The sequence below is a fragment of the Camelus ferus genome, chromosome 1 (assembly GCF_009834535.1).
Source record: "Camelus ferus isolate YT-003-E chromosome 1, BCGSAC_Cfer_1.0, whole genome shotgun sequence".
In the NCBI taxonomy this organism is placed as follows: domain Eukaryota; kingdom Metazoa; phylum Chordata; class Mammalia; order Artiodactyla; family Camelidae; genus Camelus; species Camelus ferus.
The window spans coordinates 4759517-4785149 of NC_045696.1; the positions used below are offsets into that span (position 1 = coordinate 4759517).

General features: G+C 42.4%; 1 protein-coding gene and 1 long non-coding RNA gene across 2 annotated transcripts in view; one reads left to right on the plus strand and one right to left on the minus strand.

Annotated features, from left to right (window-relative positions):
• The window catches only part of DSCAM (DS cell adhesion molecule), a 664279-nt gene that overhangs the window by 234352 nt on the left and 404294 nt on the right, over nt 1–25633 (plus strand). The window lies entirely within an intron of this gene.
• On the minus strand, nt 13237–19010 carry LOC116658245. The gene is made up of 3 exons (XR_004313521.1): nt 19000–19010; nt 14087–14089; nt 13237–13626 (listed from the first exon to the last, which is right to left on the minus strand). It is a non-coding gene; the product is annotated as an uncharacterized LOC116658245 (long non-coding RNA).

A 25633-nucleotide genomic window follows, 5' to 3' on the forward strand; every position in this document is an offset into this window, starting at 1 on the left:
GAACTGGGCTTAAATCGGGACTTAAATGTCTACCCTCTCAGTTTGAGAATTCACATTTCAGCTTTATTTATGCCTCTTTTCATGAAGCTTCTGTTAGCGGGCAAGCAAAGTTTACATAAAAGGATGCATATTTGTCGGTGTGTGTGTATCGGGAGTGGGGGACGGGCACATGTGGAAATGACAGGAGATATAGTGGTCCAGTTTTCCAGTGAAAGGCTGGGGGTTTGGAGGAAGATCTTTATGGATCCCTAACTGTAGCTGAAATTGAGTCATTAGGAACTATCTCCCCTCTCTTAAAGTTGAATCTTGCCTTTTTACATAATGTTAAAGAAAAATGTGGACAGGAACCATGAGCCCTTCCACAGAGAGGGAGTCTGGCTGCTGCCTTTGTACATCTTGAAGACCTCAAGGCACTGACTGCAAACATATGAGAGTTGATGATAATTCAGAAGCCATTTATAACGTAGGGACAACAATTGAGCTTTGTGGAAATAAATTCCAGTTTAAATCTGATATGTTACTTATCCTGGCTGTTCCTCTTGTAGGACTTATCTCTATGGCGACAGTCGTGAGCCTTCTCCATAGCACATTAGCATCTTAGCATTCTTTTGTTGGGATTGACATCAATCAGATGTCTGAAATCCTGGATGGTCTGGAGCCAGTTCAAAGACCCAGGACCCCCACTCTGACCACTGAGAGTTTATCTTGTAGCTACAGATGGCTTCTTCTCGTTTCTATGAGAGTAGACCTTCCTCTTTGTTCTGTTCTCCAAGTTACAGTGTCTTCTTAACTAATTGCCCCAGATGCTGCCAAATTGTTAGGTGATAGAGGCTTCACTGGCCACATGGGTCATTCAGACATAGATGTCCAGCATCCCTGGGGCATGGCCTGTCCCAAGAAGAGAAGCCTGTACCTTGGCTGGCAGAGGAGAGCATGTGGGCAAAAGCTACAGTCTTGTGTCTTTACTTGGTAGTCTCAGCAGCATTATTACCTTAAAGTATTATTGAAGAGGTACCACCTTGGGGTAATGTGCTTGGGGGAAGCAGCATTCTCTCTGTACCCTACCCCTGCCCATCCGAAACCCTGCCTCCCTCCCCTCCAGCTTCCAGGTACCCATCCTGGGTGCAGGGAAAGAAACTAGATCAATACAGTGCATTTTGTAGGCACACCAATTTTCCTTAATGCAAGATAATTTCTCATGCTAATTCTGTATTAGAAAAAACTGGCACATACTATGGATAAAACGTGGTTTCACACATTTTTGCGTCAGACACAAACTTCAAGAAATTTGGTATCTGCAAGAGGACACTTGAGGATCTGGCCTGGTCAGTTTCCTGTCACTATTTCAAAGCTGTGAGTCTGTTACGGTGTTTCAGGCTGTGTCTTCACCTCTCTCTCTCCTCTTCTGCCAAAGTCAGTCCTCTCCTTTTCTCAGTGTGTCAGGGCTTCTGTTCTTCAGACCGCTGTCCACCCACCTTTCAGCTTCTGCCTGCTCCCTGTCTGCTGATACCTTTGCAGGTCAACCATGGAAGCTCCCCAGGCGGAGGGTCTCGCAGGGCACAGCCCTCCCCTACAGGCCAGCCTCAGGACCAAACAGCTGTGGCAGGAAGGTGAGTCTTGTAGGACAAAGCATGACCCTTCAGGACAGAGACCTGGGGGGACAGGATCAGGGAGCTTTTCAGAGCTTCTCAGACAGGGCCATGGGGGCCTAGGGGCCCCGCTGCATGGTCTGACCTGCAGTCAGCTCCCCCTTTCTCTCCTTAGGGGCCATTTCTCTCTCTCTCTCTGTCTTCTGTGCAGTTTTTAACTCAACCCTTCTTTCACCTGCTGCTGTAGGCTATGGAGCTCACCTTAAAATAAGGCTTGAGAACCATACAGATGCTCCTGTTTACCATGAAAACCACAGAGGGTTACATGCAGAGGAGACAGGAGAGCTTCCTTGAGTGGAGATAATGCGGGAGGCTGAGTGCAGCCCAGTGTTTGGGGGTCTGGCCTTGGGAAATGGATAAACCAGGATTGTATCTGCAGGCATGAGTTTGGCTAATTTATTCAACCCCTTTGAGGTTATTTCCAGAAGAGAGACAAGAAAGAATGCAGTGATTAAAAGAAATAACAAGACCAGTTGCTCTCAACACTAAGTCTAACTACCCTTTTGATAACAAATATTTTGGAAAAACTCTCAACTTACTGAAGTGAAATTTATAAGTAATATTTCCCACCTGCCCACATACCTGGTCTGCATTTCTGGGTGTCTCATCAACAGGGATTCAGCGTGGAGGGGCAAACCTCCAGCCTCTTGTGCTTGAGCATGTATGTAGTGAAACACATATTTTATTAAAAACTGGTTTTTGTGAATCCTGTCTTTAGATGATTATTAATTCAACATATTGAGTTTTTAATAGCTTTATTCAGGCTGAAATTACATATCATTAAATTCACCCATTTTACATGTACAATTTAATGTTTAGTATATTTACAGAGTTATGAAACCTCAACCAAAATCTAATTTTGAAACATTTCCATTAACCCATAAAGAAAACCCACCACGCCATGAGCAGTCATTCCACATTTCTGCCCCAACCTTAGGCAACCTCTAATCTACTTTCTGTTGTTTTTTATATCTGTTGATTTTCACTTATCATAATGCTTTTGAAATTGTGGCAGTACTTTGTTCCTTTTTATTGTTAAAAAATATTTCCCATGTGGATATGTCGCCTTTTGTTTAGCCATTCATGAGTCATAAGTGATGATGCTACAAATACCTGTACAGGAGACCCTTACAAATGTTCAGTCACTGCGTGGTTAGGAAAGTGATACCGGTTTTTATTTTCAAGAGTACCGTTGGTGTCTCTAAATGGGTGAATGACCCTAGTGAAGTTCTGAGCTACAAAAACATATTGCCTTCCTTTAGCTGACAGAGTAGTCACATTCTTGAAAATTTCAGTACACTTTAGAACTGGGTACAAAAAATACTCGTAAGCTAAATAGAATTAGACTGTAGGTTCTGATAATGATAAACAGGTTCCTCATCTATGTTAACATACAAAAGGCTTGTGAGACTCGGGGATGGTTATTCACTATGTGGGGTTGGCCTGCATACTTAGGGCCTCTGGAATCCCTGCGTCTCCCTCCACTGGGCTCCAGTCATAAGGGAACACACAATCCCCACAGGTTTTCAGAGTCGCCTTGAACATGGAACCTCCCCCCACCTTTTTAAAAAATTTCTTATTGACATATAGTCAGTTTACAATATTGTGTCAATTTCTGGTGTATAGCATGATGGAAACTCCTCAGTGACACTGTGCAGACAGGACCGACAAAGTCGGACGTTCACTGGCTGTTTATGTGTGTCAGTCATCACACTCCTGTTGGGCAGGCTCCCTCCGCGGTGTCTGGGCAACAGTCCCGGGAACTAGGGCAGCCTCGGAGAGGGGAGCAAAGTGGCCCACAGCCACCTGGACTGTAGGAGGCATGGCTGGGAGGTACTCAGTACCCTCCCCAAGGCTGTGCCCCAAAACAGGACAAAGAAGAGCCGGAGACGCTGATAGAAAAGTAGCAGGAAGAGGGTGGTGGGAGGAGCACTGAATAAATACAACAGCCCCGCCTGTCCACTCTAGCTTATCTGTGTGTTCCCCCAGATTTACTCTGAAGATTAAGTACTCGGCTTCCGGGAAGAACCTGGATAAAACAGACTTACCGTTGTTTTCATTTCTGCTCTTCATGAGAAAATTCGTGCTTGATAATTTTTTTTCCTGCAGATGGTCTGTTTTGACACTAAAGCCCTTTGTCCCCAGTGTGGTAACTGTATGCTTCTCTCCAAAACAAATTTGGGGAAAAACTGCCAAAAATATTTTATGGTGATTTCTTTTTCCATATTTGGGAAGCCTGACCCAATGCATGTATTGCCGTAATGATTAAATTTAACGACGGGGAGAGAGTAGGTGTCTCATTAATTGATGAGGAGAAAGGCTGAGGCTCAGAGAGTTCCGGTCCTGGTCTCAGGCAGTGACTGAGCCTTAAAATCACACTTTCAGCTTTTTATTCTGGACTACCCCTGCCACTTCTCCATTACAATGCACTTTTATAGGACGCATTTTTTGTTGTTGTTTTAGTTTTCATGATTTTATAGCTTTGCTTCCAAACATGTGACTGAAACCATGAGTTACTAAACCAGCTGTAGGTTTTCATTCACTGACATTTTATAAAACATATATAGTATATATGTTTTTCAAAAACAAGGTAACAGCATTGATCTGGTAGACCTTTGCCAACTCCTAGATTGGTTTTTCATTTCCTCACTACCATGTGCTTGTAGATTGCATGACTTCGGGTAACTTTAAGTAGGGTGACTAACTGACCAGGTCATCCAGGGACAGAGGGGTAATCAGGATGAATGACTTTCAGCATAAAAACCTGGACAATCCTGGGCAAACCGGGCAGGTTAGTCACCCTCCAAGTTGTTTCAATTTGCAAGTATTTCCTGGCAGTGTTGCCACTTTGTGATGCAGCTGCCCCCCTGACAGTGGCCTCCTCCTCTCTGTGTGAGCTTTACTGCGGAAGGAGTCAGCCTGCCTCATGCCCATCAGCCACTGCCTCTGTCAGCCAGAATCCAGACATGCTTTTTTTTAGCATCTCCCTCCTGTCCACTGAGTTTCTGTGTGTGGACTGCCGAAGTCCCACCACTGTCACCTCCATGGTCCTTTTTCTAGGGCAGGTTCTGTGTGTATTGTGGTGACAGCTCCCTTCCCTTTACCCTTTTAAGGCTCTCCGGGTGACCTCCAGCAGCACCGGGTGGTAAAACACAAGACTTTGGCTTTCCACACGCAGACACACGGTGGAGCGCCGGCTTAGGATCTGTATAATTTTGTGTAATTATATTCAATTGCTCACTCAATCTCTGATGACTTTCTAATGAGCTGTTATTTGCAGAGGTAGTAGAAAAATCAGTTCAGGAAGAGATGATGTTGTGAAGGAAATAAATAGGAAAGTGATGAGTGAGGGGGGGAGGGCTTAGAGGCGAACACAGCTCTCAGCTTTCTCTGAGGCTGTGCTCGTCTGGGGAGGGAGCCACTACGTGATGCTGTGAGGACCCCAAAAAGAGGGAGATTATGTCACAGGAGTTGAACACACCCCTCATTAAGTGAGGCCAATATGTGGGGAAAGTCAGTAAAATGGGCAGATGGCCAGGTTTGTTTAGTTTCTGAAGAAGTCAGAGGAGCCTTTTTATTTAAAGACTTTATATTTCTGAGCAGTTTTAGGTTCACTCAAAATTAAGAAGGAGAAGTAGAAGGTACGGAGGGGAAGGTACAGAGAATTTCCATATACTCTCTGCTCCGACACACACCCAGCCTCCCCCAGGGTCAACGTCCCCATTAAAGTGGTGCATTTGTTACAATCCGTGAACCTACATCAGTTCATCATTGTCCTCCAGAGTCCGTAGTTTACATCCGGGTTCTCTCTTGGTGCTGTAATTTCTGTAGGTTTGGAAAATTGTACAATGACATGTTTCTACCATTACAGTACCCAAAAAAATCATTTCAGTGTCCTAAAATCCTCTGTTAACCGTTTCATTCCCTCCCTTCCCTCACCCCCAGCTGTTGGCAACCACTAATCTTTTTACTCTCTCTGTAATTTTGCCTTTTCCAGAATGTCATGGAGTTGGAATCATCCAGTTCATGGTCTTTTCAGATTGGTTTCTTTCATTTAATAATATGCATTTAAGTTTCATATCTGTCTTTTCACGGCTTGATAGTTTCCTTTTTATCACTGATTAATACGTCCATTGTCTGGATGTACCAGTTTATTTATCCCTTCAAGCTGAAGGATATCTTGATTACTTCTAAGATTTGGCAACTATAATTGAAGTCCCTTTTAAATAATGAAAAGTATGTAAAATGAACAGTTTAAAAAGTGAAATATGCCTAGATGTTGTTTTAAAAAATCAAAATATACACAAAGGGCTCCCAAATCGAGGCTCCCTTAGTACTTTTACTACTAGTTCTGTTAATTTCTGAAGCAATTTCAGTAACTGCCTGTATATGCCTTCTCGTCTCCAAAAATGGAATCAACTACTTTGTCCATTTGCTTTGGTCATTACTCTATTTCATGAAAGAGTGTCATTGTGAGATCTGGGATTTTGAACTAAAATTTGGAAAAAAGAGAGAAAGAAAAGAAGACTATTTCCCTGTGACAGTCCTCCACAAATCCCATGTTTTACTAAGATGTAAACCATTTAAAGAAAAGCCAGAGGAAATAGAGGAAATGAGGTGTCATTTCACCAAACAAAAGTTGAAGGCTGACCATATAAATGGTCTCCAATAGCAGCCCTGAAAGCAGTGATCTGTCACTGTGTAAACAGAGCTAGCTGAAACAGACTTAAATAAAAACAGGGTGGTTTACGTTCTTCCTACGAACTTTCTGCCTGTGAGAAAATGAATGACATGTATTTAACATGTGCATGAGAACACACTTTCTGTAGATTGTACTTTCTGGGGATTTGTGTACCCCTGAAAAGAACTGTTGTGTGTGGAATATGTTGTCACAAGGGAGTGCTGAGTACATGCATATTTAGTCTGAACGACTAAACGGTTTCCAACAAGGGTTCCATTTTTGACTAGTTATCACCACCTTTAGCTCAGGTCATGAGGCAGGTATGGAAATGAGGGTCACCCCGCCTAGGCTACAGACCATCATCTCCTTATCAATCCAAAATCTGAATCCTTAGCTATTATACTCTGCCATTCAATCTACTGTTGGCAGCGTCAAAGTTGGCTATTGCAGATTTTTCTTTCTTTCCCCAAAGAAGCATTTATCAGTGTTTGTCAACCCCTGACACCTAGTGTAATCCCCACAAACAGTGAGGACTTAGTATAAGATTAACAGTGGGAGACTGAAAACGCTCATGTCTTCACCTGGTTCAGCATGGGACAGATGTCAGCCTCAAGGTGCTTGTGGCTAGTCACAGAAACATGGGGTCATGGAATTTGGAGCTAGCCAGGGATTTCCAGATGGCACCCTCCAGCTCCCCACCCAAAGCAGGAGTCCCTGGAAGAGCCCTTTGGCCTTCCTGACTGCTTTTTTTCCAGTCCTGCTCTGAGGTTTTCCAGGCACGTCCTACTTCACAGGCACCTTATTCCATTGATGCACATAGGAGCCTTCCGTGTGTTGAGGCGACGTATGTGAACTCACGGGGAAGCCTGCCACGTGGTTGTGACACCTTCTCATCTTACTGTTCCAAGAGCAATAGTGGATGAGAATTTGGCCAAAGTGTTGAGTCTAAAAAGCAGAAAATTTTGAAAGCAGAAATACAGCCTTTATAGGGAGTGACAAGGTGCTAGAGAATCTTTGTGCTGCTCCATTTCAGGAGTAATAAGATGACTTTCATATGACTTGTATGTCTTGAACCATTGATATTTTATACTTGCAAAATTTTATCTGTTGTGTAAATGAGATCCTCAGGCCCCAGAACTACAACATGGACTTCTAATGAGTTCTGCTTCTTCACCCTCATGTGGGGAATTTTCATCGTTTTCTATAATGGGCACTTCCTACTGATACCCCTACACACACCCAAAGATACCAACTTACAGGGCTGTCTGTACTTTACAGCAAAGCAGAAGGAACAAGAACCGCAGTTTCAGATGCGTTCTTATGTATACAGGCGACCCTTGAACAACACAAGTTTGAAGTGTGTGGGTCCACTTACACTTGGATTTTTTTCAATAGTAAATACTGTGGTTCTACACAATCCATGATTAGTTCAATCCATGGACACAGAACCACAGATCTGGAGGGCCAACTGTAAATTATATTCAGATTTTGGACTGTGCAGGGAGGCAGGGTCCCTAACCCCTGCCTTGTTCAAGGGTCAACTGTATATTTTTCTCATTCTCTTAGTGATAGTTTGTCAAGTGGCACAGGAGAAATAAAGGAAAAAATAATAATTAAAAAGAATATTTTAATATGGCTTCCAAAAACTGTTAGTTCAAGTGATTCTAATTTGTTTTGGTAGCGTGAGGTGGAAGATAAATATTTTTCTTTTCTTGACTGTATTCTGATGCCCAAGAGACAAGGGTAACAGATTGTCAGCTGTTGCCTTTATTAAAAGAAAATAATGGATGGACCTAGGTATTAACCACACTAAGTAAATCAGATAGAAAAAGACACATATTGTATGATATCTCATGTGTGGAATCTAAAAAACAATACGGATGAACTTACTTACAAAACAGGAACAGACTCACAGACACAGAAAGCGAACTTATGGTTACCAAAGAGGAAAGACGGGGAGGGATAAATTAGGAGTATGGGATTAACAGGTACACATTACTATATATAAAATAGATAAGCAATAAAGATTTAATGTATAGCACAGGGAACTATATTCAATAACTTGTAATAACCTATAATGGAAAATAATCTGAAAAAGATTATATATATCTCCTGGTATATGTTTATGTATATATAACTGAATCACTTTGCAGTTTGCCTGAGACTAACACAATATTGTAAACTAACTATAGCTTAATTTTTTAAAAAAGGTTAACAAAATGAGACCAATTCTGATAGTAATATTTGAGTTGATTTAATTGATAGACAGGGAAGTAAAATGTTGCTCCCTGCCACTCCTGCTTTATGATCCCACTGGGAAAAAACTCCAACAGAGAAAAAAATCGCAGTGGGAATCCTCAAAATTAGCCAACGAGGAAGTCAGAAACCAGGTCATTTTTTACTCAGTGCTGCAGAAAGGCTGGAGAGGAAATTGGGGAGCCCTGGGGCAGGAGCTAAGCCTTTAGCTGCACAGACCCCCCCCCCCAGCTCCCCTACTGAGCTGACAGAACTCAGAAGCTGAAATCAGCAGGCCTGGTCGGAGGACAGCACATATTAATTTCCCTAGCATCGCCCCCTTGCTGGGAAGTCATGGTCAGATAAGGGAATATTTCTCATTGGAAGCAGGAGAAGGCAGTTGGAGGGGCTGTCTGGAGAAGAGCGCCCCTCCCCTTGAGGTGACCTGGCCTGCCTTGGAGTGGGCGGTGGGGTGGGGATGAGATTTGTGCTCCTCAAAGTGAAAGTTGCTGGGTGCCTAGGTCGTAGCAAAATTCAGGTTGAGTTTTTGACATCTTTGAAACATTGGTTTCTCAAAGTATTAATAATCTCCCAGAGAAGTCTAAAAATGTGAAGCCTAGGTCAGCTCTCCTCCCAGCACGAACACGCACACGCACACAAACACACACAGAGTCTTAGAAAAGGATAGGGATATGGACTCAGGCTCCCAGCTGAAACTTGGAGACCCTCTGCCTTTGAACCTGTCTGCTGGTTAGGACTTGACTTCTTTTTTCAGGGATTATTTCATCTTACTGACCGTTTGAAAAATAAACACGTATATATGTTTGGTGCATATATATATACATCTTAAAAATGTATGTTTGTGCATATTAATCTTAAAAAAGATGTATAAATGTGATTTTTTTCATATACAAGCAGTGAGATATTAGTACTTTAAAAATATTATTATGAAACTCAGCCATGCATTTGTTCACTGACTTGCCAATACCATTTGAAAAAATCACTTCTCACTCATTTTCTTCTGCCATGTAGTCAGTCATTCAAGGACCATAGTTTTGTTTCCATCTTTTTCTTACTAATTGTTGGTTTAAAATTGCTTTTTCTGTTAATAGTTTTCTTAATTCCTATAAGAAACAAAACACAGGGTAACATTTATCTCATTCCTTTTTTCCTTCTCCTCCCATTATAAAAGGTGCTGACCAAGGCACTCATCTTGGCCATCACCAAGTAGAACATGGTTTTACTTCTTTAGTTATTTTGCATATAATTATGATAAATCTCAAATTCTAAACATGACTTTGGAGCCGAGATCTACTGAAGTCTGTTTCACTTAAGAAGGTCTGAATTCACTCTTAAAGGTTGGCAAGACTGTGGATCCTGTGAAGTGCTCAAAATGTGCATCCATTTCTCTTACCTTCTTATTCTGCTTATAATCATTTGTTGTCACTGTACTGTCCTTAACTGTCAGAGTTTATTCTCCAAATATTCCTAAATATTTGTGACTTCCTTGCTTAATCGCATCTCTTACCTTTATATTTTATAGTTTTCCATTTTAAAGTTAAGTTTCTTGTAAGGTTGCCTTTAAAAAGAAAGCCTTTTTTTTTTTTTTTCTGGAGTGACACAGACAGGTTGTCAGGGAAGAATGTGGCTGTCCTTTAATCAGGCATTGTTTTATGTACACGATAAAGATGATTTCTGCCTGCTTATCAGATCTATGTATGGGTTCATAAATTCACTTTATCCTGGTGTCCCTAGTGAAGGACATTTCTCCATGTGCTGCTAAGAACAATCAAGGTTTAGATTTCCAAAGGCGATAAAATAACCAGGGTGGTTTTTGGAAAGGAATGAAAACTTGGTAAAAAATAGCATTGAAAGTGTCTCACAATTTACAGAGAGAAAGAGGACTGCCTCTTTGAGAATAAATGTAAAGAAGAAATCTTCCAATATTTGTTTTTATCAATGTTTATGCTACTAAGAGAACTGTCAGTGTTTCTGTCTTGCTGTAAATGAGAAATGTCTGGTGGGACCCTGGATCACTTGGTTGTCAGTTTGCAGGCTGGATTTTCTTTACTTGCAAACACAGTCCCATTTCTTGCTACAAACTGACCCACTGGATAGGAATCTGTAGTTGATAAATACAATTAACTTAGATTAATTTAGCCATAACTGATAAAGGAAGTATTAAGTGACATACTTTTCTCAGTGATAAAAATATTGAAGAAAGGGATGGGCATTCATGTATCTAATGATCCTTGGATACTAGTCATTTAGGTAGACTTGTATCATGTATACAAAAACACAAGGTCTTTTAAAAATATTGTCCTATGTGCCCAAGGGCACAAAGGTGAAATGCAACTGTATATCAAAATACTGTCAAACCACGAATCAGGTAAACCTAATACTTGTAGTTAAATACTATTGCACCACTGAAACTAATACAATGTTATATATCAGTTATGCCTCAATAATATATAGAGAGAGATGCTGTGTATCTAGAGAGATGTAACTATATTTAAATATACATATATTTCCTTGACATTGGTGTTGGTGATGATTTTTTCAATTTGACACCAAAAACAAAGGCAACAAAACAAACAGAAACACAAACAAAACAACTCTATCAATCCACGTTGGATCTTTCTGGCATCTCACTAGTAGTACTTGTGAGATTCCTGTGTAAATAATCTCATCTCCTGAATTTTATACCAGCATTAAAATCAGACATATGTCTTTCCTTAAAGGTAGTGATTCTATAGAGTAGAGATGGAAAATAGTCGGGAGCAAATTGAAGCAAATGTTATATACCACTTTTCATTCTATACATTCTGTTTTTCTTAATGACAGAAATGTGACTTCATATATAACAATATTATCCAATTGATACCTCTCTCACCCAACTAATACATTTTCTACTGTTAGAACAAAACCTGGTTTAAAGTTTGCCAAAGTGTCTTTCACTCACATTTGGAATAATTATTTTATATGAGACAATTAAATTAATATGTCACTTTCTATAACCAAATAGAATTTTATTTGGACCAGTGATCAAATTTTCATTCTGATTCTTATTTTGGCATTATTAAAAAGTGCTACTTCAACTGAATCTTGATTTTAAGCACATTTCAGAAGCCAATTAAATAGTGTCTTCAGTAGCTCAGTACCATACAAGTGATCAGTAATAGGTTTCTGGTAGTGAGGAATGATTACTGCTCTTGGCGTTTTACCGTTGAAACACTTTTATATGCTGCTATAAAATATCTGCTTGAGTCCAGGTCTGTGTGTTTTATGCTCTCTTACCTTTCCTGGGTTCCCTGGGCAGATGGAGAACTGCTTGGATTTTAGATCTGGCTTTCTCATGCCATTTCATGTAGTAGCAATGCAAACCTGAGCTAGTCACCCAGCCTTGTCAGGTTAGTCTAAGTGGGGACAGCAGTGCTTGAATATTGCATTTAAAAAAGTGCACATCAGCAATTTAAAAACCATGAAGTGTTTTGGAATATAAGCCATTTATCATTTCATTCGCTCACTCATCGATTGATTGATTGATTGATTGATTGATTCCATCATTTACCAACCATGTATGGAATGTGCGAAGATGTGGGCTTGGTTCTAGGTGCTGAAAAATAATTCAGACACTGTCCTTAAGTTTCTCACAGTGTAAACAGAGGAAACTAAAAATTAAATACATAATTCCAACACAATGTGCTAAGTGATAAATTCCAATACAATGTGTTAATTGTTACAGAAAGCTATGAGATATTTATGGGAACAGAGAGATTACACTTAGTAACCTAAAGAAAGTTACCAAAATACATTTAATATTTCACATGTAATTTGGTCTGCTATCTTTCAAGTACACCTAAAAAGATAAATAACTTCTGTAATTTTTAAAAACAGAATTCAGTGGAATATTATGAGGACTGTGTATATTTCTATATGAGTGGAGTAACCATCTCTGTATAATTTTCTGTGTGAGGATTTCTGTTTATCTTCTTTACTCAATATCATATTCAGTACACAATGGAATTCCAGTTATTTTTGACCAGATGACTGTCAAAATTGGCCTGATTTCCCCAGAACTGCCCACATGGTTAGAGACTTGAGGGGCCTTGAGGCTGGGTTCACACAGGAACATCCTCCTCAGAACTGGCCAGGAGCAAAAGTTTCTACAGTCAGTGACAGGCTTCACGATACGCTGAAATCATCTTGTCTTCAAATTTTAAAAATGATAGCTACCCTTTCCCCTGGAACTTCTACCTAAATAAGACTTTACTGCAAAATGGACCAGTTTTGTTCAGTTTGCAATTATGTTCCAGAACTTTAAAAATTAACTCAACACAATAATTTGTATTATTATCATAAAAAACAAACTAGTTTGAGATTTGTAGATACTAAGTGCTGTATATAAAATAGGTGAACAACAAGGTCCTACTGTACAGCACAGGGAACTATATTCAATACCCTTGTAGTAACCTATTAGGAAAAAGAATATGAAAAGAAATACATGTCAGTACATGTATGACTGAAACATGATGCTGTACACCAGAAATGGACACAACATTGTAAACTGACTATACTTCAGTAAAAACAATCAAAAAAACCCAAACAAAAATACCTAACAATCAAATTTTAAAAATTAAAAAAAATCAACTTCTACAAATGACAAGATGACAAGCACTCTCGTGAGGGATTGGGGATTCTTTTGGTTTCCTCCTGGCTTGGCTTTGCCACTTCCTGTGGCCCAGGCAAATCAGGTAACTCCTTGGACCTCTGTTTCATCATGTGTTAAATGAGGAAATTGGACTAAGCAATCTCTTGGGGACCTTTCATTTCTAATAGTCTTATTTCAGTGATAATAAGATTTTGCCTTAGCATGGTTAAAAAAAATACAGAAGAAAAAAGTTACAGGTTCAACTGGATTTGAGAACTGAAATAGAAATTACTGGCAAGTGTTTCCAATATATTCTTGGGTGAAGACTGTCCTGAGAATTAAGAATGAGTAGCGTTTCAATATCTTTCCACAATACGTGGTGAGAAGAGCAAGGATTGGTTAGAGGAGAGCTGAATATGGATTTGGTTTAATAATATAAAAAGTATACCTTATTTGTTTGCAGTTAAGAGAAGAAAATATGTATTTTCCTGTGTTACGTGTTCTAATGCAGAGGCCTCCCTTCCTCACACAGCTCCAGAACTTCCACACAGAATGTGTCCTTTCCACTCACAGAAGCCACGGCAGACTCCTGCCATGTCACCACCAGCCCTTCCGGATGAAATGCTGTTTTGAATGAGATGCTGTTACTGTGTTGGTCTCTAGAGCTCACTGCAAATTCTCAGAAGGGCAGAGTTGATCCTCAGGTGGTGTGTGTGTCCCTTCTGGGATACAAATACAAGACAAGCCGTCCAGTACTTCCACAATGGCACTACTCAGATACACCAACAACAACTCTTGATGGAGTTTTAAAATCTAGAAAGAAATGTTGGGATATGTGCTGTTACTTCTGTGCTTAAATTCTATCCATACAGACTGTTCCTAAGAGGCTCTGTTCTTTAATCCTCGCTGATTGTTAAAAGATTTGTTGTCTTACAATTAAGTGCAGATGGTTTTGAGCAGTAATCAGATAAACAATAATGCAGTTTAGGAATGGTTCAATTTCCGGGTTGGATTTGCATCCTTAATCCTAGACTAAAAAAAAAAATTAGGAGACTGCAGATGATCTGTAATGCACTTTTATGAAAACCGCTGCGATACTCCAGGAGTCCTTAAGCATAGGAAATAATGCTTGTAACTATGTTGGGCGAGGAGAAAGCTTTTTAAGAACACTACGCATCTCAAGACTATCTGTATGGTACACATCATAGTGAAATTAGTTCGCCAAGGTACGTAAAAAGGTGAAAATGCATAAAGATTGTCTAAGTGCCAGTTCCTCTAAATTAAAAACAAAGAATGAAAGAATTATTCCTCAGATTTGGTCAGGGCTGTTAGATTTAAATATAGTTTGAGATCTGGTTCAGATGGAAAGTACATGAAGCAGTTAACCTTTGGCAACAGCATGCAGAGGGAATGACTGAATATTCATATACAGAATATTCGATGCTTAAAGATGATATTTCTAACACACAGGATTTCAGGACAACAGGCAGACTCTAGGTGCTGCTCACACTGGGATGTCATGTGCTGAAGCCCACCCGTCCCGACTCTCACTGTAGAACTAAGGGTTCACCTCCTACTTTGGATGGGTCTGGGGCTGGGGAAACGGCTGCTGTGATTCTTCTGGCTCTCTCTTTAGGAACTTCCGCTTTCTGTTTGTCTGTTTCTCTTTCCACTTTTGGAGCCCTGATGCTCCTCTGAGGACAGGATGGTGGCAGCAAGTTCTGGAGCTGAGTAGCGCTGGTCCTCATCGTTAGCCTTGCCTCTCCATCGTGCAGAATAGCTAAGTAAGAAGACTCGTCCTTGTTGTTTAAAACCTGACCTACGACCAGCTTGCAGGGTGCAGCTTCCACATGCAGGGAAGCAGTAGGTGTGGCCAGCCCAACTCCTACCCACACACAGCATACTTGTCCCTCACCGCCTCTGCTGAGATTACCCAGAGGCTACAAAATACTGCTACAGAGCTTCCCTTGCCCCACAATTTAACATCTTATTCGAAATATTTCAAGTGGTCTAAGTTTTGATCTGAGAGCTTTTCTGTTTTTTTTTTTTTTAATTGAAGTGTAGTTGATTTACAGTGTTGGGTTAGTTTCAGGTGTACAGCATCGTGATTCAGTGACCCATATACATTCTTTTCAGATTCTTTTCCGTTATAGGTTATTGCAAGATATTGAACATAGGAACATATACACAATTCTATATATAAAGCAGATAAACAAGGACCTACTGTATAGCACAGGGAACTATATTCAAGATCTAAGTGCATTTCTTCTAAGAATTTAGCTTTACCTTTGACCAGAACTTAGCTTGGGCCCACTTGGAATACCTGGTAAAATTCCCCGTGAATTCTCACTCTTTAAATTAAAAGAACAGAAGGGATTTCCTACATGCTTCTTGTGGCCGGCAGAATTCTAAGGTGACCTATAAAGACCCTTGCCCGTGTATGATTTCCTCCCTTTGAGTGGGAGGACCCCTGAGGATGATGAGAGCTCTCTCCTGTGATTGTTACATCCAGTGGCAAAGAGGATTTTGTGGATGTGATTAAGGTCCCAAGTAAGCTGACCTTGGGTAGGGAGATTATCGGTATAAGCCTGACCTTTAAACTTGTACTGGAGGTCAGACAGAGCATGAGAAGAAATTTTTGGGAGAGGGCCACATGGCAAGGGTGACCTCTAGGAGCTGAGAACAGCCTCCAGCTGACAACCAGCAAGAAAACAGAGGCCTCAGTGCCAAAAACCTCAAGAGACTGAGTACTGCCAACAACAAAAAAGAGCTTGGGAGTGGAGTTTTGCCCAGAGCCTCCCCCTGAGACAGCAGCCTGGCTATCACCTTGACTTCAGCCTGCTCTCCTGAGCAGAGAGCCCCTCCAGGGCGTGCAGGACCCGACGGGCAGCGCCCCGAGCCCACAGTGGGTGCGCCGGTAAGCTTCTGAGCTGGTGAGGCTTTGTCCACAGCGACGGAAAACTAGTGCTCAGGCCCAGCGGCAGTCAGCTGGACCATGCTGTTTCTCTGACTAACTGCTTCATCTCCACCCTCTCTGTTCTGCACTGTGGTGCTAAGGCTGGGGTTCTACAAACCCCCTTCCCTTTCACAAGCTGCTCTGTTGGGCTCTGCCCATCAGGGCCACCTGTGTTGTCTGCGAGGCTGGCAGAGAGGCAAAGACGGGGCACATCCCACTCACGGGCTCCAGTTTGGGTCAGTGGAACCTCAACATTGCCCAGCAGTGGTGGGTCAGTCCACACTCAGTTTCAGCCTGCAGGGCTTCCACTCTACACTTGCAAAGTCACCCTCGTTGCACCCTCTTGGGATGCAAATGTCAGCCAGCTGCCTCCTCTGTTCAGAGGTCTGAATTTACAAGGTCCCTCTTCTGAGCTCCCGAGGTTCCAGCATCTGCCAGCCACCAGGATGTTCACCTTGTATGTCCAGCGCCATGGGTCCTTTCCTCAGGCCTCTGGGTTCCAGTTAGTTTCCTTTCATTCTCTCAGCCCCGCGGTTACAACTCTCTGAAGCTGCAGCATCTCCCCTGGGCCTTTCCTGTTCTCCAGTAGCTGGTTGACAGTTCTTGGCATTAATCTCTCTGTTGAGATAACATAAGGAGCTCCTGTGGTCCTGACTTGGTCCTGATCACTACAGTCCCCACCGGCTTACTGGGCCTGATGGGGTGGACAGGAGGCGGCGGCCATACGACCCCAGGGCGGCCTCACCAGCTCCCTTTGGAGTTGGGGCTTTGGCCTCTCTGGGTCTCAACTCCCCCGGGTGCTGCCCTTGCACAAAGTGTTCCTCAGGCCTGTGACAATGGCAGCTCCCCGGGGACTGGGCAGGTGTTCATGTCTGAGTGGAAGGACAACCTTCTATGCCGTGAGCCTCAGGAGCACACCTTTCTCCCAGTTTGCTGATTTCACCCCCACCTTGATTTGCTGGCCCACCCCTCAGAAGATGAGTGTGGTTGGAAACACCCTCTGTTTGGGAAGTCTGGGCCCTGACGAACACTTAGTGGGGTGTGAGGGACCCTCAGCGCTCTCCCCTCTCATCTATAAAGCTCAGAGTAAGAGAGCTGAGGCCTGGTGACTGGGTGGTGTAGCTCAGGCTGCCTGGAGCCTGCCATCCACCTGCCACACCCCCTCCCCCACCAGTCACCTTGCGTGTCCCTGTCTTGTGGACCCGAGGCCCTGGCCCTCACCTTTGAGGGGTGGCTGCAGTCATCATATACCTCGGCACCTAGAGCTCTAGAAAAGCACTACACGGTGCCTGCCGCGCGGTAGGTGGGGACAGCGCGTTGAGTGAGGAGAAGGGGAGTGGCCAGGGCCCACCTCACTTGGTAGCAATTTTGATGAAAACACAGTTTTTATCAGCAAAGGGATTTGTAAAGACTATGCAGTATTTTACTGATCTTTTCATAAATTTTTTTTAATCTCAGTGTGTGAGAGGTAGAAAGCAGAGGGCAGGGCAGCTCAGAAAAAGGATATTGGTTGAGTCAAGTTGAGTGGCAAGGTTGAGGCTGGATATTGGCTTGGCTTTGGGATCCAGCTGGGTGATACTGGCCGTTTCCTTAAAGGAGGGCTGGTATTCTGATGGGGTTCTGTTTGTAAGTGAATGAGGTCAAGTACACAAAGGACCAAGTGTAGGGCTCAGTACTTCATAGACATTCAATAAAGCCAGGCTCTTTCCTAACTTCTCATTAGTTTACCCATTTCAACATCATTTCATCCATTTCAACGTTTCATTCGTTAACTTTTGTACATGTCAGCATGACGTTAATCTATGATTTGGCTGACGCCCTGTGTCAGCTTGTAGACCATTACTCAGCAGCAGTGTCTTGTCTGGGGTTCCTCCAAGTGGTTTGTCCCAGCCCTGCTCTCCACTTGCTTAGATGGGCTTCCAAAATGCTGTATAACAAATATAGCCTTTTGTTAAGTAAAGAGGGTCCTGAGGCTAGTGTAGGACTTGTTCTCAGATTTCACTCCTAAACAGAAGAGGCAGGACTAGAACTTGAGTCTTCTGATCCCAAGAGGAAGCCCCTTCACTCTGCCTCACCACCTCAAACATTTTAAAATAAACTCAGGACTTATTTGACTCAGTGCCGCAAACAGAGGTTTCAGGAAGTTTTATTTTACTTAGTTTGGTTACGCGGATGCTGAGAGACCACCACTTACCCTACTTAGCCACTCTCTGCACCCTTCATCAGCACAGCTGAACAATCTTGGGTGCTTTTCAATCCCAAAGTAGGTGACTGAAAAACCTCCTGGAAGTTTCTGGAGTGAAAACTTAATACCTTGGCCTATGTGGAGCTTAGTCAGCACCTTAGGACCATTCTGCCAAGCTCTGTTTAGTTAAAAATGAAATTCATGTCTCGATTCATCTTAAATATTTTTTTCTGTAATTTTGAAAAACAAGAAGATAAAAGGCATTCTTTATCTTTTGGCCTATTTCAACACTTGGGTAGCTTTTACTAGGTTTTTCACTCTCTGGACGGACCACTTTCAGATAAAATTTCAACGTGTACTACTCTTGACATGTCAGTTTGTCCTCTAACAGACAGTGATAGATCCCCAATCCGTGCCTACTTGATGGTGGTTGGAAGAAAGAGCTAGTTTAATGATCACTAGGTAGGAAGCAAAGAAGCCAGGACCCAGCCTTTCAAATCCACTTAGTTCAATTCAGTGCATTGAGCAAGGATTTTAAGAGGAGAAGGCCCTCTTTTGGTATTGGAGTTAAATGACGGCTTTAATAAAATTAGAAGTGGTTTCATGTGCTTGCTTCTGCCACTGAGTTTTTTCTCTGGTAACTCGGAAGAGGAAATAAAAACTTAATATATATTTTAACATAGATGTAATAGTATATATACATATATTATATTCTACCAGTTTATTGTATATGTTCTACTAGTTTTTTTTTTTTTTCCAATGGGAATGAATTGCCCCAGGATGCTGAGCTGCGCAGGGATCATTACCAGTCACCCACAGTCTCACAGTGGAGCAGGAAATCAGACGCGGGCGCTTTAAGCCCAGCCGGTTTGGCATTTACTTACTTAGTTAAAGATCATCACCGAGCAGAACCCCCTTGGGAGGAGTCGCTGGCTCATTGGGCCCCATGGGGAGGGCGGTAATTAAACTCTGAAGGCAGCACTGATGTTCAGCTAAAAGCTTGTCTTTAAATAGTAATACACTGGCGTTGTAAAGTGGTAGGCCCTCGGGCGGCTGTTGACACAGTGTGAGGAGCTGGCACTTTTTTATATAAAAGCCAAATTGAAGAAACTGTTATGAGCTCATCTGCATAAAGCAATATGATTCTGCCTGAGGGTGCAGGCAACGGGGAGTGATTAGCCAACCGGCGCTCTTCCTGCTCCTCTGCGGTTCTGCTAACACGCCACTTGTCACTAAAAAAATTGCAGACACCATATGCCAGGCTGCCTCTGCTGGGTGCCCCTTGCTGATGACACAAGAAGGAATTCCTGCCCGATGTGGGGCTGTGGGCCCACGGAGCACCGTCTGCAGAGGAGCTGTGTATGCCTGCTGCCTCCTTCCGCTGCCTTCCCAGGGAGAGCTGCCCATTGTTAGGGAATGTGGCAGAGACACTGAGTCTGCTTAAAGGATCTGATGTGTGTTTGGAGGACAGTGGAAGCTTTGCCCCGGAAACTGACCAGGTGCTCCGTTTCTGTGCACCTTCCTGTGCCCGCTGCTGGAGTGGCAGCCTTTGGAAAGAGGTCCTCTGTGGCTGGGTCACTGCCCTATAGAAGTGGGAGAGGCTCCTGTCATCTGATTCCATTGAGCTTTCTGTAGTTGCACAGAACAAGTCAGGAGGCTGAGCTGTCCTCCCTCTCAGCTTTTTTTTTTTTTTCCTTTAAAACACACTTTGTGCTCTGTCTCTCAATTTTCTGTGCTCTATTAATTATGCAAACCTCTTTTGCTTCAATGTGTAAACAGTGCATTAAAATTTTAACCTTGAGGAGAATAGTTCTCATGTGGCCTGACAGCTGAATCCCAGGGCTTTGAAAAGGAGATGACTGTGTTGTGCTTTTGAGGAATTAGCTTTCAGGTGCCTTCAGGTGATGGGTTTGGGAGCAGGTTGGCTTCTGGGCTGATCTGATTTTGAGCCATCATTTCATGTTTCCCTCAGTCACCGGGATTAAGACCTTTCCGACAGCAGGAGCTTGAGAAGGAAGGAGGAAGGCTAGGGTGGGGGGCGGTGTGGAGCACAAGGGATTGCAGAGAGGGTGAGGGGGCGGCACTGCTCCCCGCTGAGCTGAACCTCCTCCCCAGGGGCAGTGTGGTCCTGTCCTCCCTGGGATGGGTGGGGTTAGGGGTGAAGAGGATGGGAAAGAGCCCTTCCTGACTGAGAGTCGCTTGCTTTTGGGCACCATTTTGGTTGCTCAGCTTGGTCTGACTAGGGAGGATTTGGACGGGGCTGACTTAGGTCTCAAGAAGAAATGCTCCCCAGTCACCCCCAAAACTGGATGTCAGCCTTCTTAAAGTATCCCCAGGCCTGACCACCAGGACAAAGCCCTCTTCTCTCTAGTTCTCTCCCGAAAAGGTACTGTGGGGACTTTCCTGAAAATACCTGCGCTTCCTGCTTTTCTAGATGAGTTCTGGGGTGAGGCCAGCAGTGACTTGATCCTAATAAATATTAAATGAGTCACAAATTCAACTTTAGGGAGTGTCATCTACAAACTTTAAACTTAATCAAAGTTACCTTTTTTTTTTAAATCAATAGACTGCATCTCAAAGGAATTTAAAAAAACAAAACAGGAAAAACCAAAGGATTTTAAGGCCTGTAGGTCAGCTGGGGGACTCCATTTATTTGTGTTCCCGTCCGTGCCAAGAGCTGTGCTCAGGGGGGTTCAGATCCTGTGGTGTAGATGTTACCCATTATCCACGTGTGGAAACTAAAGTTCAGAGAAGTCTTAGCAGCTCGCCCAAGGTCAAGAGGACGTGGTGACGTGGTGACATTCTGACCCAGAACTGTCTCCAAGCCCATAGTCTGTTGGCCACTTTGCATCTTGCTGTGGCCGGAGCTTGCCCAGTGTGCTGGTGGTGAAGTCCCTAACCTGGCTGGGACTTTTCACCAGATAGTTCCCTTGGCCAGTGAAATACTGCCTACAATTATACTGAGTTCACCGCCTCCAGGAAGCCACTCCCCACCCCCCTTCCTGGTTTTCTACCCCAAGGATTTCCCCTGGAGGTCTTGAAATCCATTTTCCCCAGGAAATGGACTTTCCTTACACATTGGCCCTCTTAAAATACCTGTGTGCTAGAAGAAGGAGAGTCCTCAGTCTGAGTTTTTTGCAGGGAGTCTTGTAAGGGAAGATGGAAACCCATCCTAGGCCAGGCCTTGGGTACTGCATCATAATCTGTGATCCTAATTTAAGTCTCATGACTGTCTCATTAGAAATTACTGGAGTCTTCATTTGCAGAGGAAGGAGCAAAGGCTTAGAAAGGCTGAGAAACCCTCCAGGGTTGTGTGCCCAGAGGAGAAGCCCAGACTGGATCCAACTCTCTGTCACCAAAGGCGTTGGCTTGCCACCCTGTCCCCCAGGTGATTGTTTTCCTCCCTAACAGGTAACCCCGGCCACACAGGGAGGGTGGAGGGGCTGAGATTATTGCAGTGGACGAATGGGGACAAATGTTCAGAAGCACCACTAATGGCTAGAAATACATGTTCTGCTTCCAAATCGCTTCTGGTGTCATTCAGAAGTTCCAGAGGGTGCCTACTCTTTGACATAGCCCTTCCCTCCTTCATGCAGTAAACGTTGAGAGCTGATGCCTGGCATGGCTCCGTGCAACTCTGCAGCCCTGCTTGCTGTGCTGGGCTGGGATGTGCCCCTCACTCACTGTCTCACACAGGTCCCAGCCCTGGTGTCACAGTGCATCCATCCTGTAGCTCAGGAAACCAAGGCTCCTGAGGAGTCAGTGGGAGGTTCAAAGACCGTGCTTCTGGTCCCTGCTCTCAGCCTCTTTGACTTCTCATGTGTTTTTGGCTTTTATAAAATAGTAAAACAAAGACTTGGAAAAACAGGTGGGGCTTACAAGTAAGGCTTTTCACTTGCTAGGGAGCCAACACGTGTGAAGGTCCAGAAATCGCAGAGCCTGATAACGTCACTGAGGGATCTCAGAGGAGAAATGGTTTTCGGGATTTGGATTTGTGAAGATTAACGAACATTTGGTAGCTTGTTAGGCTTTAACTTCTGGCCCCATTCTACCTTGTTTTACATCGTTTTAATTAAATGATGATGAATACATGGCTCAGTTTCTTTATTTGGAAAAAGCTTGATACCTGCCTCCCAAGTTCAATTTTGAAAGGTAATTTTCATTTGGAAAGGTTCAACTGATAAATTAATCACAACAACAGTAATAATGGCTACAGTGTTCGTGTCCTGGGGCTGCCCTAACATACTAGCACCCACTGGGAGGCTTTTAAACAAGAGAAATTTATGCTCTCGTATACCTAAAGCCTAGAAATCCAAAATCAAGGTGTTGGCAGGGTTGGCTCCCTCCTGAAGCTCTTAGGAGGAATGAAATCCTGTCTGGCCTTGTCCAGCTTCTGGTGATTGCTGGCGGTCCCTGGTGTTCTTTGGTTTGTAGAATCTTTCCAGTCTTTGCTCCGTCATCACAAGGTCTTCTCTGTTTCTCTCTGCATCCTTTCTTCTCAACTTTTATTAAGTTAATCATTTAAAAATGCATGGCTTCCATCTCAAAAGAATAAAAACTACCTACAAATTGAAAGATATACGAGGCCTTCTCTTCTTAAGTGCATGCCAAATACATAAAATGGATAAGAAAGGAGATGCTCTGACCATGCTCCTGCCACGGTCCCTGCTTCCAGAGGACTCTCATTCCCCTGACTCCTCGGAGCATAGTTTGAAAATCGTCCTTCTAATTTGTGCATTATGTGTGAGTATATCCAGCTGGCATGTGTTCCTTGTGACATGCTTAAACCTAAATATTTTCTTTCATTATAGCTTCGAATGCACATTAATAGGTCATTTCCAACCATGTCTATAAATGGCATTTTAACTTTCCTCTATTGAGATTACATATTTATTTTTGAGACATTCTGTAGATTTCGAATCACTGAGTACCTCTTCCAAAATCAAAGATCAGGAGACAGGTGGTCTCTATAAGTAAGAAGGGAAGCAGAAGTGTCATGTGCTTTCAGAAAAGTCGTTTCCCTTATTCAGTCTTTGAGCTACTGTGCCCTTTTTCCACCTTTTTTTGTGTGTGTTCTCTTTGGCTTTTTCTTTGTTTCCAGCTGCTGACTTGTGCGGGTGGCTTTCTTCCTAAGCATCAGGGCTACAGCGAAACCCCAAATGGGTTCCTCCCATATTAAGCGACAGACTTTAAGACCAGCCAGACACTCCTGTTGTCCATTGTGTCATCTACCAGATCCAAAGCAAAGATGAATTTAGATTGACCTCCAATTACTCACTTCCTATGACTTTCAGAGCAGTAAATGTTGCTGAATTTGAATGCATTCCTTCAAAGTCTTTCTTTTTAGACAGCAATATATTGAAAAAGACTCTTCCTTAGGGAGAGTCTTACTGTTTCATTTATTAAAGTTCATTTTAATAGATTTAATAACACTACAACTTGCAAAAAATTGGCTGTAGGTCTTATAATACATATATTTATGTGCATATATATGTATGTATGTGTATCTGTATCTGAAAACCCACAGGGTTGCAGATGTTAGCCCAAACTATTATTTCCTTTTACTGTGTTTTAACTTTTTAATTTCTGGCTCTCTGTATTCTCTTACTTCTTAACAGATTTCAAAATTCATATATGCATAGTGCCTCAGACTTGAGAACCTATAAGAAAGGAAAATCCATTCCTAAAATCATATAAACCCACTGCCTAAGAGTGATGTACACATTTCAGTGTCTCCTAATAAGCATGTTTAAAGTGCAGCTCTGGAAAAGACCCCTATTCATGTCCTTAGCAAGAAAATAACTTTCAGTGTAAAAAGTAAACTGCACCAAAAGAAATGGTGCCAACAGCAGCTTGTGAGGAGTGCTATTGTTATGACTCTCCTCCTAAAATACTTGAATTTGAGCTTTGCAGTGTATTCTCATGTATTTGAAACATTTATTGTCTAATGCTTATGAGGGTAGGCCTTATTTTGTTTGTTCCAAGAAATGCTCACATGTATCTGGTACTAAAGCACAGTGTAGAGCAAATATTGAAGTAGCCTCCCTTGCAGAAACTTCTGGGTTGATTAGATTGTAGCGATGTGAGTTGCTTTCTCCTTGAAAATGCATACATGTTCTTTCTGTAATAGGTGGAAAACACAGATAAACAAAAATAAAAATAAAGACTGCCTGTAAAAATAAAGGCATTCATTAATATTTTGACGTATGGAAAGATGCCCTCTGTATCCAGGTTGTTTTGAGAGGCAGCTGCATTTTCTTCCAGCACTGCCAGCACTTCATTTTAAACCTTGAATCCATGTTATATATATAGTTTCTTTTAATAAAATGTTTTCTCTCAGTGGTTAGGTGATGGGCTCAGTATTATTTGTTGGTGGAGTAACATGGCTAAAATTAGGTGGGAGAGCATCCAAGAGGAAACAGGGTGGCAAAAAAGGGTGGAAAACCCATTTAGGGCATTTTGACATAAAGCTAAGGAGACAAAACAGGGCGGTAAGACTAAAAAAAAAATCATTTTGTAAATGTTTATTATCAGTCTTTTTCTGATTTACATGTTTTAAGCTCTTGTATCTAGAAAATTGCACTTGTTGGCTCTGTTACCAAGCTTCATACAATTTGGAAGGATTAAAGTCACATTTGTTGAGAGTAGAACACACAAAGAAAATAAAACCTGGCTGTGGTACTCCAGAAGCTGCCGGCACCTGTGGGGGTGATGGGAGGAATGGACTTAGTAATTAAGATCGACAGAAAGAAGATTATTCCATGTGTGAAAGGAGACCCTCCGAGTCCTGTGGGAGTAGGAGAGAGAAATTGGTTCCATCTGGAAAATCAATGGAGGATTCTTAAGGACTTGTTGTTTAATCTGTATTCTACTTTCTTGAGAATCTAAGCAAACCTTAATGTTTAGTGGATGAGTTAGTGAACAGAGAGAATTTCATTTTTCTGTTTTGAGGTTGAGCACATGACAGGGAAGTGGGCCAGCATCCAGTAGAAGAGGAACAGTCCGTAAGCTTGACAGCTGTTAACTGGTCAATATTTGTTAAGAGTTCGTGAATTCTAATAAGGGCATTGAGGTTGGATCATACGTGAAAATAAAGCATCTTTAAATGTATAATGTAACTCAGTGTAAAAACATCTGCAGAAAACTTATTTATTCTATCTAAAATTAGAGGCACTATGCACATAAGAACAGTGTCTTTTTAATCATGTTTTCCCATAGTATCTAAGAAAAAAATGGAAATGTAAAAACATTTGTGAATATTTGTAAAAAGGACTTT